Raw genomic sequence first — 13,903 nt, forward strand, 5'->3', positions numbered from 1 at the left:
CCCTTTTCTCCCGAAAAGCTCTCCACGGCCATACTGAGTGGACTGCAAAGGAAGCAATTCCTCCTGTTTCATGCCCACTGATTTCCCACACCAGAGAAGAGCTGTTGTTTTCCGAACTCCCAGTTCAGCTCAGCAAGGGGGAAGTGGCTAACACCAAGAACAGCAAGAAATTAGTGTCAGCTCATTATGACGAAAAAAAAAAGAAAAAAACCCAAACCATCCAACACCTGCAAAGCTAGAATTTCAGATCAGCAGGATGGGAGAGATGGCAATTTTATAGGAGTTCATTAATACCATTAAGGCAAATTCTCAAGAAAAATCTATTTGCATAACAGGAGTTCAAGCCTTTGTTTGCTCTATTTGTGATCAGCATGGGGTCCACTTGGATCTAAGCCATTGGGATTTGGAAAAATCAGATTAAAAGTAGACTGGCATGCAATATTTTAGCTGAGGAAATATCCAGGAAAGTATTTGCAGGATGTGTCTTTATCGAGAGGAAAAAAAGAGAATATGTCAGTGAGCATAAGCTGCATTATCAATGCTATTATCACATTGCAGCTCTTCCCAGTCTGACAGCACCATTCTAGCAGTTCATGACTTAGGCTGATTTCTTCCATCTTCATTACAATCCAAGTAAACAGAGATTGAACCACACATGAACCCAGCAGTACCTGAATTATAGAACTCATTTCAATATTGGCTTTTCCTTATAAATGCTTAGAAGCACTGGACATGATTGCTCTTGAGGTTGGCTCCCTTCAGTCACTAGCAGGCAGGTTAGATTTTCCCCTTTAAGACAAAAGGATCTTAGCTCAACGGCTGGTAGTTTGTGGGGGGTTTTGACCACCATTAAAATTGGCTCCAGAACATCACACTTCTGAGCGCTAGACACATTTATATATTTTTTTTTAAATTACTGCTCAACTTCTGATAAATTTATCTGGTTGGACTAAGCACAACAAAGTGTCTCAGACTCTTCTTATAAAAGACTTCCCATTCTCCTGAACATCCTAGTAACCTTTCTTTGCACCCACTCCAGTTTGAATTCACCTTAATTAAAAGCAGGAAAGGAAAACTAGTACAAATATCCCACATTATTGTTTCTGCAGAACCTAGTTCAGGTGTTTGTTATTTCCTTTGCTAATGCAAATATTTCATCTGGCACAGCCTAAGACTGTATTTGCCCTATTCATTGATGTTTTGCACTGGTGACTTGCAGTCATCCTATGACTTTCTCCTCTTCTGTCATTTCCAATTAACAAGCTCCTAGCTTATAACAGAAATGTATTGTTTTTGTGCATGATCTTGCACTTTGTCCTATTGAATTTCATTCAGATACTATTACTGTAGTCCTCAAGGTCATTTTATTCTTCCTGTAAAGAATTCTGAACTCCTCCCTGTGACAGGGCCCACAAATATTTTGGGCTTCAGAAAAATTGCTTTTGCAAATTTCTTTTTTTGAGGGAATTGCTAAATTTTTAAAACAAGGTATACCAGGAGCATTTCTTGAGGGACTGACATGTAGTCCCACTACCTGACATAACCTCAGTGTGTCCCTGGCAGATTACAGTAATGGATATGGTCACTGCAATGACTTTGAAGTACTTGAAGCAAAATTCCAGGATATTTTGGTCTTTCTCTTCGAAAAACAACCAGAGTTTTCAGAGACATACAGGCATTTTACTTATCCATGGTATCAGTTGTTTTATGCACCTTTCACATTTCTATCTCCATACAGCACATTGTCTAAACCAAAGTCATTGTACTTAAAACTTTACAGCAGTGCAGTTGTGGTGTCACCTGTACCTGGAGATGTCCTGGGTGACTGCACGTATTTACTGGATATAGAGCAGCTACTTCATTTATCATGAAATAGTTACCACAAGGCAAGCCATATATCTCTAAAGGCAAGTCTAACCATTATCAACTTACGGCACTGGAAACTTCCTTAAGTTTAGAGAAAAACACACGTGCATGCTCGCTCCAGGACACTGGAAAATTGAAATATAAGCTTGAGTGATGAACAAACCAATGCTAACCCCACGAAAATTATGTTCTTGGCCTATCCCTGATGATCAATCTACCTGTGCAACAAAGAAATCCATTTTTTAGACTTTTTTCCTCCTGCTTTTGGGTTTTCTGTCTCAAAGGTTTGAATGATGGCCTATCTTGAAAATAACTGTTTTCATGGTATTTTACCAGACAGCTTAGAAATACTTAGAAAACAATGCAATTGATGCACTTTAGGACTTCAGAAGCATTAGCCACACCACCAGCAATAGTCAAAGAAAGAATGAAGAGTGGAGAAGGATCCTTTTACTCCTTAACTGGCAGATCAGAAGCACAGAAGCTGCATGTCAGTTTTGCCCTTGGGTTTATTTAAGCAGCTGAAAAAACATTTTTGAAATTCAGAAGTCCATTTCTATCCTGCAGGAAAATATTAGTGAAACAATCATTTTGCTTTTACACGGTACAGAAATACTGCATGTGGGAACAGGTATTCTAATGTGCTGAACAGCAAAAATCCAGCACCTTGTGAGATTCCTTTCTTCTTGTCCCTTTTGCTTCTCAGCGTCCTTCTTCCTCTAGAAACTCACAGAGATCACACGACCTTTTACCATGGTCTTGGGTGTCACCTTCAGTCCTCTTTCTGACCACATGTAGTTTTGGGAGGCCAGAGGATACATCTACACTGATCTTTCCCTGTAACCTGCAGTGATCACGCTTCCCAAAATACAGGGTATAGCCCATGCAGACCTTTACACCAGTTCTTAACACCTCTTTTCCTAAATGTTACAGAACATTTAACAATGTCAGTTTCTCAACACACAGTATTCGCTGGACTCTATTCTCATATACTGTGCCGCTGCTCAGAATGCAAATGGAGCTCCAAAACATTCCAAAATAACTAGGCAAACTTCATGAACTTCAAGTAAGAGTGTAATTAATTGATAGCAAAGTGGTAAAATTGGAAGTTTTCCAAAAGCCTTCTGAAGCACTCACCGGAGTCTAATAAGCAAAACCCTTCCAGTGTCACATCACACCCTAAGCATGTTCATTCCGAAGACTGTAATGTGAACATGGATTCTGAAAATCTAAATAGCCTTAAAATTAAGCACAGAATTTTTTATAATTTTTAAATTTTTCCTCTGGTTTTGTTACATTTTTCATATACATAATTGGAAGAATGACCTTCAAACAATTTTATGAGATCCACAAAAGCTCATTTTTACTTCTCTGCAGAATACTATATGTTTAGATTTTTAGTAATTAAGCATTACATCTCCCTGTCATATTGTCTCCTGCAATTTCAGAGAGGAAAGTCACACAGAGAGAAAGATTATTCAGACTTACTACAGAAAGAGAAGAACTCTCAGAGTGCATGCCCTATTGTAATTCTCTTCAAAATTGCCAACAGTCATGGCAGTAAAAAATGTTTAGTGTCTTGGGCTACTCAAGCTAATTCCTGTCAGCTCATTCCCTTGGTTTTAAACATGAGCAAAGGAAGTAAAAAACAGAAGGAGAAAAAGAATCAAACATGGGCATAAGTGACACGGACTGTTCTTTACCTCCTCATACATAAACAAGTGCCCTGAGGAAGACAGGTTTTGTCACTAGCCCCATGACTAGCCAAGTTCCAGAATTCCATATAGACTAACATTGCTTGGAAGCAAATTCCCATGTGGAGCAGAGCTGTGGACAAGCATCTAAAGATAGGAGAGAACACAGGCTTATTGCAAAACAACATGGGAAGGTCTCCTGTGGTGTTATCCTTGGTGCAGCTATCAAAAACCCTTCTGCATGAATCAGGAAATTTCAGTATCATAACAAATGGATATTAAGAAATACCACATTATGCAAGGACACAGCACACAAAGAAGACATTCTCCCATTGCTGTGATTTATTCCTTACCTCCCACCTCCCACTGGTCTCTGTACAGTACCTGGAAAAAATGGTAGTCCCTTTAAGTTCACAAATTCAAAACACAAAGTGTATTTCAAGGGCCATTTGAAGACAAGAGTACAAATAAGGACTTTTTAAATAATGCCCTCAAAGTACTTGGAGCTCAGTGTCTCATGAATCAAGGCAAATGCTCCAGCTGCCAGGAAGCCCAGCTGCCAAACACTGCAGCCCATACCAGAAAAGGAATCCAGCTCTGGCATGCTGTGTCTGGGTGTGAACATGGAACTCAGAGTCAGGGATCTCTCATGTTTAGGCATGTAAGGAGTTTCTTATGAAACAACAAAAAATTAGGGCAATTTTCGTGGTTAACAGAGAAAGACTCAAGTGCAGCTGTTCTGTCTGGCTGCAGAGGCCCCCAGTGGTGAATGCTGGGCCAGAACCCCAACACAGCTGATAATTCAGCTTCAAGTAGTTGACCTTTGGTTTCTGTTGCAGTAAAATCACAGTGAACTGTTTGGGTGTCATGTCAGTGCAACATGTAATTCCTCTGTCATTCTGCCTGAATTATGCTCCCTTACAAAAATATGTTGATCCTAGATGATAAATTGATATTAATATACCAAAGAACAATTAATTTCAAATATTTGAGTACTTAGAGGCCACAATTAATTTGAAAGGGGGGTTCTAATTTCCTTACCTCTATATGCTGCATAGTGTCTATTCTCTCTGATTTCTAGGTCTATGGATAAAGTATTAATAAGGCAAAATTAGTTTTATTCTATGCAAACCATTTTTCTGTTTTATTATCCTACACAAGTACTTTTTTCCTGGCAATAAAAAACACAGAAACCTGTCATCCATTTCTGCAGACTTAAAGATCCATTATATTGTGTGGTGATTAGATGTTAAATCTGACAGGTGTTTTGTTGGCAAATGTAAATAAAGGTACAGCCACTCCAGAACACTGGGGTATGCCTCACGTTCAACAAAGCACTAATGTCAACAGCTTGATGGATATATTTTATACCAGGAAAGCCTATTTCAATTAAATAGCTGTCATTTTAAGAAAGGACATCACAAAATAAACAAGTTGTCTATAAAAACAACTGTTTTACCTTTACTCCTTCTCTTTAATGATGTCTGTCTTCTCCAAGAGATTTGTACCAGTCTGATTGACACTGAAGTGAAAAGAAAAAAGCACAGAAGGAAACTACACCCAACACCATGGCCACTTCACAAAAGTAATTTCTTTCTCAGAAATTTGTGTTGCTTTCTTCTGCTTCTTTACAGGTACCTTCAAATTGCTGCACATCGTGCTAGGTAGGGTGCTGAACAGAATGATCCTCCTCTCCACCTCCCATACTTTCCACAATGATTTGCTTTATCAAAAGAGGTACTTCAGAGATGCATTTATTGTACCAAACTAATGCACTATAATATAATCAAAATTGCACTCCCATCTCTCTGCCTCCCTTGCAGCTCTACAATAAGTAACCTGAATCCTGACAGATTTTACCAGCCATCAACCCTGACACTACCTGGTTGCTTAGAATAAATATAAAAACAAGAGCTTGGGAACTGTCCAAAGAGTGATTGATTTTTCATAGAATCGTTGAATTGCTTTGGTTGAAAGGGACCTCGAAGATCATCTGGTTCTAACCCCCTTGCCATGGGCAGGGACACCTTCCATTAGACCAGGCTGCTCAGAGCCCCATCCAACCTGGCCTTGAACACTTCCATGGATAGGGCATCCACAACTACTCTGGGCAACCTGTTCCAGTCCCTCATCACCCTCAGAGGGAAGAATTTCTTCCTGAAATCTCATCTAAACCTGCCCTATCAATTTAAAGCCATTCCCCCTTCTCCTATCACTCCATGCCTGTATGAAAAGTCCCTCTCCAGCTCTCTTGTATTCCCTTTAGGTACTGGAAGGGTGCAATGAGATATCCCTGGAGCCTTCTTTTCTCCAGGCTGAATAAGTCCAACTTTCGCAGCCTGTGTTCAGAGGAGAGGAGCTCCAGCCCTCTGAGCATCTTTGTAGCCTCCTGTGGACCCACTCCAACAGGTCCGTGTCCTTCTCAGGTTGTGGCCCTGGAACTGGATGCAGTGCTCCAGGTGGGGTGTCACCAGAGCAGAGTGGAGAGGGGCAATCCACACCCTCGACATTCTTTGGATGCAGCCCAGGACACGTTTGGCTTTCTGGGCTGGGAGTGCACATTGCCAGGTCACACTGAGCTGCTCATCCACCAGCAGCCCCAAGTCCTTCTCCTCAGGGCTGCTTCCAATCCGTTCTCCACCCAGCTGGTGTTTGTGCTCGGGCTTGTCTCGGCCCATGTGCAGAACCTGTACTTGGCCTTGCTGACCTCGTGAGGTTTGCACGGCCCCACCTCCCCAGCCTGTCCGGGTCCCTCTGGGTCCAGCCCTGCCCTCCAGAACTGACCACAGCACACTGCTCAGTGCCACTGGCTGACGGTGCATTGTGCAAGTTCCTGTGTGATGTTTGCTTTTTGTTTGTAAAAATAGTGTTATTTTCTGTACTAGGTAAGATTCAGACTAAAGAATCATGTAGGACAGTGTCTGGGGTTGGGGTTTTTTTTATTCTAAATAACTCAGATTACATATTTAACTTTTAAGGGTTTTTTTTTTCCCTGCCAGTATTGTATGTGGGGCTCATTAAATACTGACCTAAATCCATCTCCCTACATTTCATCGTAGCATGGCAGATTTTGTGATGGTTCTAATCAGCCTTAGTAGAGCTGCCCACCTCAATTCCATTAAGGAAAAGTCAACACATGCACACTTGTACCCTAAGCTATTGGTGATTTCTGGATCAAGCAAGCAAAGCCCACAGAGATAAAACAGCTGTCCTACTTTCTAAAAGATATAAAATTATATCTAGCCTGCTTCTTTCTTTTTATTTTTCTGACCCATGAAAAGTAAAACAATGAAAGAATACAACATTAAATAAAGCCAGAACTTTAAGCAAACTTACTAAAATAGCAGTTTTTCAGCTTCCAGTTTATTTTCTGTGTCTCTTGCCATTCAGCTTTGCTTTCCATTTTAAACTCTGAATGAGGGTGAGGATATTTAGAAGGCAAAAACATTGCAAGCAATTTTTCCAATTCTGCTTATTCTACAAATGACCTTTATCATAACTTCCTTATGCTAAACACTGCTTCTAGGACTGATTGAGACAGATCAGGGCTGCTATAATTTCATTTAGAAAAAAAGTTTAAGAAGTCAGATATATATTTTGTTTTAAATTATTGTTTAAACCTTAGCACTGCATTAAGTGTCTTTTAAAAAGCATCAATAAAGTTTCAGGCAAAAAATAACAAAATTTCTGCATTCTGTCTGAAGGCTAGCCTTATAGGTATAATAAATTCAGCTCTAACATCACAGCCTTTCCACATATCATCAAAAGGCACTAACAGAGAAGAAATTATTTGATGAGTCCCTAGCTGCTGAAAAAGTGTAGGACAGATTAAAAAGTTATATAATAGAAAACCCGCAGTCAGAGCAAATACATACCTCAGAACTGCTGTTGCTGTTACTGTAGTTAACAGTTTTTTAGAACATTAATGGTCCAGCAACCCACAAACCAACAGTTAATTGCTAGTAATGATTGGCTCCTTGGGGATTATTGCTTAAATAAATCTTAAAAGTTGTGTGCTGTTAAGTAACTTACTATTTTCTTAAAGTTGGCAGTGCAGTCCAATGGTTGGTTAGTGTTAGTCAGCCTTACCATTAATCCTGATCCCCTGAGTCCAACTATTAATTCTAATCCCTTGCATATGTTGAAAGCAAAGTACAAAAGTCCCTGACTATCTTCAAATGTTCATTTGGAAAAATGTTACCGAATGTCTTGACAGTGGAAAAAGAAAAATTTAGTCTCATAGTCTCGTTCATGCTCACATTAGAAGGAAGGCATGCCTGAGTGCTGACATGTCTGCTCAGTATAATATCCAACTGTGAGGTTGCTTGAAAATCCTTATGTATAAATTTGCAGTCATCATACATTACTGGAACTATGTGTTTAATGTTTTGCTTCCAAAAAAACAAGGAAGTTATTAAAATTAACTAAACCTAGATCAAAAGATAGTGGCCACTCTGGGGACCCACAGTAATACAGAATTATATCAACACGTAGAATGTCATACATTGCATTTTGATAGTCCCTTTACTAACATCAGACTCTGCAGTCAGGCCAATTATTTGATGCAGTAAAACGTCAGAAAGTACCAAGAAACATCAATTAGTTGTACAGAGGGATTTTTTCTTTCATACGTCAACAGATAAGACCCTTGCTCTAGATCTGAAGCTTCATCATGTGATTTCCAAAGGCACTGGAAGTCCCAGTCTTCCACTTGAAAGAAGTAGTTCTGGGAACTGATAGATTTGGTCAAAGCCACCAATGTAGAGGGAAACCCACACTTTGCAATATGACAATGCAATGTCAGCTAAGTTTGATACCTCTGGATAATCTGATTTGATACCTCTGGAAGTCAGATTTGTCTGGTTTTATATTTTAAAAACCTACGCAGAACCAAGTGCACCATTTCTGCTGAGAAATCATAAGATTTCTGGGATGGTAAATCCAATCCACTTTTAGATACACAGACATTCTATCAGTGACTCCTGAGCTTCTGGAGGGTCTTCTTAAACATAACAGGTTTCCCCCACAGATGGGGCCATCCCACATTCCCGCTAAGCTCTGTGCAGTAAGGGGAGTCTCCTCCAGGGTAGGGATGAAGCATAAAGATTTCTGCTATCTGTTTTGCAGTTTTAAACATGAATTATAGTAATGAAGAAAACAGTGTTTGTTCACCAGGTTTTTAGTAGGGTAAAAAAGAGGTAACAAACCCAGAGAAATAATTAAAGCCAAGTTCATAAGCTACAAGGCGAACTAGAGTCACAAAACAGCAAATCTACATGAAGCACCATTAGTGCGAATGAGGATATCTGGAAATACTGGTATCTGCAACATGTTTCCAAATGAGCAGCTGCCATCACCTGTATTTATGAGTAAACTGAGGCATAGAAAGGTGGTGACCTGCAAGCAATACCAAGATAAGAAACCTGTAGATCCCAGTGCACAGTCCTCATAATCCCTTTCTCTCAGAGAAACCTACGAAGTGTGACAATGCATTCATATTCAATAAGCCCTTTCAAGCTAAAATTTAAGGCCTGAGTCAATAATTTTTTTTTAAGAATGTTTGAGATTCTACATATCCCTAGGATGAGCATTTGGACTGGAGGTTAAAAAAATAACCCAAACACATAAAAACAAACAAACAAAAAAACCCCCCTAAATCCCAAACCCACTAACTGTAATTTGCCTTAAATGTTTCTGAAACCTGAATTTTATGAGTCTCTACTGAAATGCATTGGTATGTTCAACTTACTACCTCCTTTTTCTCTTTAAGGTAATGATTCACTTCAGGTTTACATCAACCTGTTAAAACAACCTGAAGGGCGTGAGTATAATTTTCATCATCTCAAATTCCATATATCAAGAGAAATTAAAGGAGTCAAGACATCACTTTCCTATTCTAGTTTTTTTCCCATTTGTGTTGCTAATTGAACTGGTACCTTCCAAGCGTGAATATTCTGAAGTACTGAATTTGTCAGAACCAAAGAAACAGAGGATAAAGCTGTTCTCACCTACTGCCAGGTCCTCTAACCAGTGCTGGTCACTGACTAGATTTCACCTCTATTTCACAGCTGTAATTTTCAAAGCTATTTCTTTTTTACATCCTTAGCTTTTATTACTATCAGATACAATTCTCATTTTCTAAGAATTGTTTTTTTCATTATGCTCATCAGAAAAAAAAGGCTACAGATTTAGACATCCTCAGCAGTTTATCCTACAGATAAGAGTCACAAGATACCTTTAAAGAAAATATATGGAGCTATTTCTGCATAGAGCAATTACATACAAGAAAAGGTTGTGTGGGTATTGAGAGAGCTGTGCTATTACCAGTATTTATTTTTTTGTTACCGCAGTGGTACCCAAGCTCTGACTGTTTTGAACACTATTTTCAGGTGTTCTTGCAGGCAACTGAATTCTTAGGCATGGTATACTTGCTCACACCACTGCTTACACTTTAAAAATGCATATACATATTTACCCTTAAGAATTCCCTGTCTGGGGAATTCTGGTCTTCTGTATAGAAGAAAATGTTAAAGCTTGCAAAAGTTTGCCTCAGACTCCCTTAGCTACTCAGAAGACAACAACTTAAACTGATCACACAGTGAAACTCTGAGTCTCACAGACACCATGGTGACCCTTGCAGAATCGACTCTTAACCTTGGAACTTATGGAAATGCTACTCCTGTTTTTAATAAATTTATTAAGTCCCATCCCTGTCACAATGCACACAGTACAGGTTGAACAGATGTCACCTAACCATTCATTCCTGTGAGTGAACAAAAACAAAAGTACAACAAAATAAAAGTACAACAAAAGAAAAACACTGCACAACAGGATCACAAAGCCCAATTACAGCTTTCGCCTCCTCCTCACTCTCCCCTCTGTCCTATAGTACTAAGGCAGATAAAATGAGCATTTGTGACCTCGGGCTCCATCCCACCCCTGCCCTCAGACATCTCAGGAGGTGCCTGCATTCCCACAGGCTCACAGCAGGCAACCCTGTAAAGCGAATATCATAACCACTCACTACAATTATTACATAAATAATTTGTTAGCAGGAATACTAACCTGCCACAAGACACAGCTGCCTCAGGAAAGTTTAGAAAAGTCTTAATAAAATATGCATAAGTAACTATGAAAATATAGTAGATAACTGTCAAAATAACTTTGAATACAGCAAAGCATATCTGCTGACTTTCCAGCACAAAAAGAATTTATGGTAATAAGTTTTGGAAAGTTATACAGCCGTGTTGCTAAAAATGCAGAGCAGCTGCTTCAGTTATTATAAAATGGCTAATTTTTACTCATTTGTGACATGGTTTTGTAGATGGGTAACAGCTGCAGTTTCACCCAGCTGCATCCTGATGCTAAATGCACACTTTAAGCCATCAGATGAAAGTATAGATTGCTTTACTTTACAGCACTAAGTACCAGTGTCTTTCCAAGAAATACTCTGAAGGTCATTGGCAATTAAAGCTCCCCAAGGTCTCTTTCGCTCGGGGAATGGTGACTGGCAGACACAAGGTCTCCACAAGTAAGACACAGTATAGCAACATAGCAAGTAGTAACTGAGCTGCATGGATTTAAAAGGATGTTGAAAGGGCTTCCTACCTGGTACAAGTTGCTACTCCCCCTCACAGCCTGGAACCCTAGATGCTGGCTCTTCTCCTTAATTGCTGAGGTTACACGAATTTCTCTAGTAAGAAGTGGGGGAAAGGAAAAAAAAAAAAAAAAAAAAAAAAAAAAAAAAAAAAAAAAAAAAAAAAAAAAAAGGAAGAAAGGTTCTATTGGCTGCTGACTCCTTCTTAAAAAGGTTACTTCAAATGCCTCTCTCGCTCCCTATTTATTTTCTCTCCCTCCCAGAAGAGCAGTTTAGAGGGAGAGTAACGGAGTGTTTATCCTGGCTCTGAGGATGCACGCTTGTGCGATAACTGCCTGCTCCCTGCAGTATAGCCGGCATGATGTGCTGTGCATACTAAAGCAGTTTGCATTAGGCAAGGCTTAGCAGAGCCAGCTTCACAGTCTCCACCTTCTGTATCACACAACGAGCTCGCTTCCCTGGAAATAGTGGGGCTGTAATGACAGGACGATAGGGCTCTGGTTAGAGTATCAATGCATTTTCTTTGAAGATAGCCTTTAAGGAAAAGGTTATATTTATGTATCACCTCACCTGTGAGAGCACAGCAGCAGCTATAAGTGAAAATGCAGTACAGTCATACAAATGTGCAAAAATTCCCTGTTGTTTGCTGTCATATGACAGATGATACTAAAAGCAAAACTAATGAGACATTTCCAGTTAGGAAACATTTATCTGCTGCCATCTATCAAACAAGCAAAGGCGTAAATAAATAAATAACGCCCCAAAGAACAGAGAGGCTTAAATGTCCACAGGCTCAAAGATAAATGCGTGATATTTATACACTTTAGTCATGACTGAACAACAGATACATTATGAGCAAGAATTAGCTCTAAAGTACTACATTTATCATAAATCTGAATAAATATTAGAGAAGGGCTCAAGCTGTAAAGCCCTGATTTGGATTTTGAACACTCCACAGCTCAGGAGTGCCTGAATCTGGGGATTTGGCTCTGGCTTCTCTGTCCGTATTAGCTGCTCATGCACACACTTACAGAAGTACACAAAATAAATAAGACTATACATGATTATATGAAAAATCCCATTGCTTGCCCAGGTATGAGAGTAGCAAGTGTTACTCTGTTAGCTGCTTATACTTTTTCATTATTTTTAAAACCAGGGATTCAGTTCTTAGTTACAAAGCATATTTCCAAAGTCCACATACAGCTGGGCCGTTGTGCAACTTGATAAAGTATCTGGGCATCCTTTCTGGATGATACCCTTAGGAGCATCAGGAGTCACCAGAGACATGTTTCTTCCTTTGGGCTACAGTACCAGGCCTGACCAACCTAGAGACAGGGAACTTTGCCTGAATTCTCTGTATATTCGGAGTAATTTTATAGCCATATATTCTTTGCCCTATATTCAACTTTTGCACAACTAATTTTTCTCCCTCCATGCTGTTTACCTCTCTGGCGTGTTATGAAAGGATCTCAGCTTTGGATAAGTGATTTAAGGAAGCTACCTTAGTCTTTTCCTTATGTGTACAGTTCTGACCTGCCTGGCAGCAGTATCAGGTGGGGGGTTTTGTTTGGTTGGTTTTGTTTTTATATTAAGCACGAATGACTAAGATTGTGCTGATGTTCCAACAGACAGCTAAAAAACATTTTGTGCAATTACAACATTAGTATATTTTCCTCTCTATTAGAAAAATATTGCGCTGCTTTGAAAGATTCTGTTTGCCTTTTTATGGCTCCATCACTCAGGGAACCATGGTCATCTTATATCAACTTGTACACCTAAGTCCTTCCCACTGGATGAGTTCTCACATTGCAGAACTTAATGTTAGGGTTTCTCACTTCCATGGATCTGATTTCCATACTAGTTATTTACTTTTATTCACAAGGTTCTTATGGGTCTCTATTTTGTATATGATATTCTAGACATATTCCTTTATACTGACAATGCCTCTTTTCTTTCCATGCAGCATTTATCACACAGCATTTATACAAGGATTGAAAATATATGTTTTATTGTACCCAAGACTGATTCTTTCACTAGTAAATTTCTTCCAGTCTATTACTTCCATGTGTAAAGCAAATGTTCTTCAAGCCTGGAAAAAGCACTGGGTATGGATGCAGAAAAGCCTATTACAAAATATCTCTGTTCAATACCACAGTGCCATATAGTGTAATAAATCTATAGCTGGGCACCCACATAATGAACTTCCCTTTCATTTCAATGTCTTGACTGAAAGTTCTCAAAAATGTTCTGGGAACATTGTGTTAAAGCAAAACAAAATGACAACTCCACACTTGAATTAGTGCCACTACTTGAGGACAGACTACAGGCCTGGTTTTTAGCTCTGTATTAAAAATCTGGGGATTTAGTTAAAGTTTTCGTTGGAACATTAGCAGTGATGCTGATGTGTGCAGACACAGGTGCACAATAATGCATCTGTATTATTCACAGCAGAAAGTACTGAAGCTTTACAACCTTAAAAGATGACAAAAGACTCTTGGGTTGTTTCTTGTCTTTTGCTGTGTGTAGCTTTGATATCTATTAAAAGATTGCATTTTTTGCTCACTATCAATTATGAAGCTTGAAATCTCTATTCCAAGCATAGTCTAAATTGACTAAAATAATGTCATTATGGACATAAATAATAGGAGTCAGAAACTGCTGCAATTAATTGCAAGCCTTAACCATTTTTTATGCTTTTTTTAAAAGACCCAGCATATCACTTTGAAGAATATCCATTAAGATACCT

The 13,903-nt window shown here is 39.1% G+C and overlaps 1 protein-coding gene across 4 annotated transcripts in view; it reads right to left on the minus strand.

Moving 5' to 3' along the window:
- The window catches only part of TENM1 (teneurin transmembrane protein 1), an 828,305-nt gene extending 816,816 nt beyond the window's left edge, over window positions 1–11,489 (minus strand). For 3 of the 4 annotated variants that reach the window (XM_017743128.1, XM_017743129.1, XM_017743123.1), the window contains exon 1: window positions 11,169–11,489. The gene's annotated coding sequence lies outside the window, so the exon portion shown is untranslated. The remainder of the gene's footprint in view (window positions 1–11,168) is intronic. The other variant, XM_017743130.1, reaches the window with a different exon arrangement.
- Between the last annotated feature and the right edge of the window lie 2,414 nt (window positions 11,490–13,903).

Source organism: Corvus brachyrhynchos, unplaced genomic scaffold (genome assembly GCF_000691975.1).
Source record: "Corvus brachyrhynchos isolate BGI_N302 unplaced genomic scaffold, ASM69197v1 scaffold398, whole genome shotgun sequence".
In the NCBI taxonomy this organism is placed as follows: Eukaryota; Metazoa; Chordata; class Aves; order Passeriformes; family Corvidae; genus Corvus; species Corvus brachyrhynchos.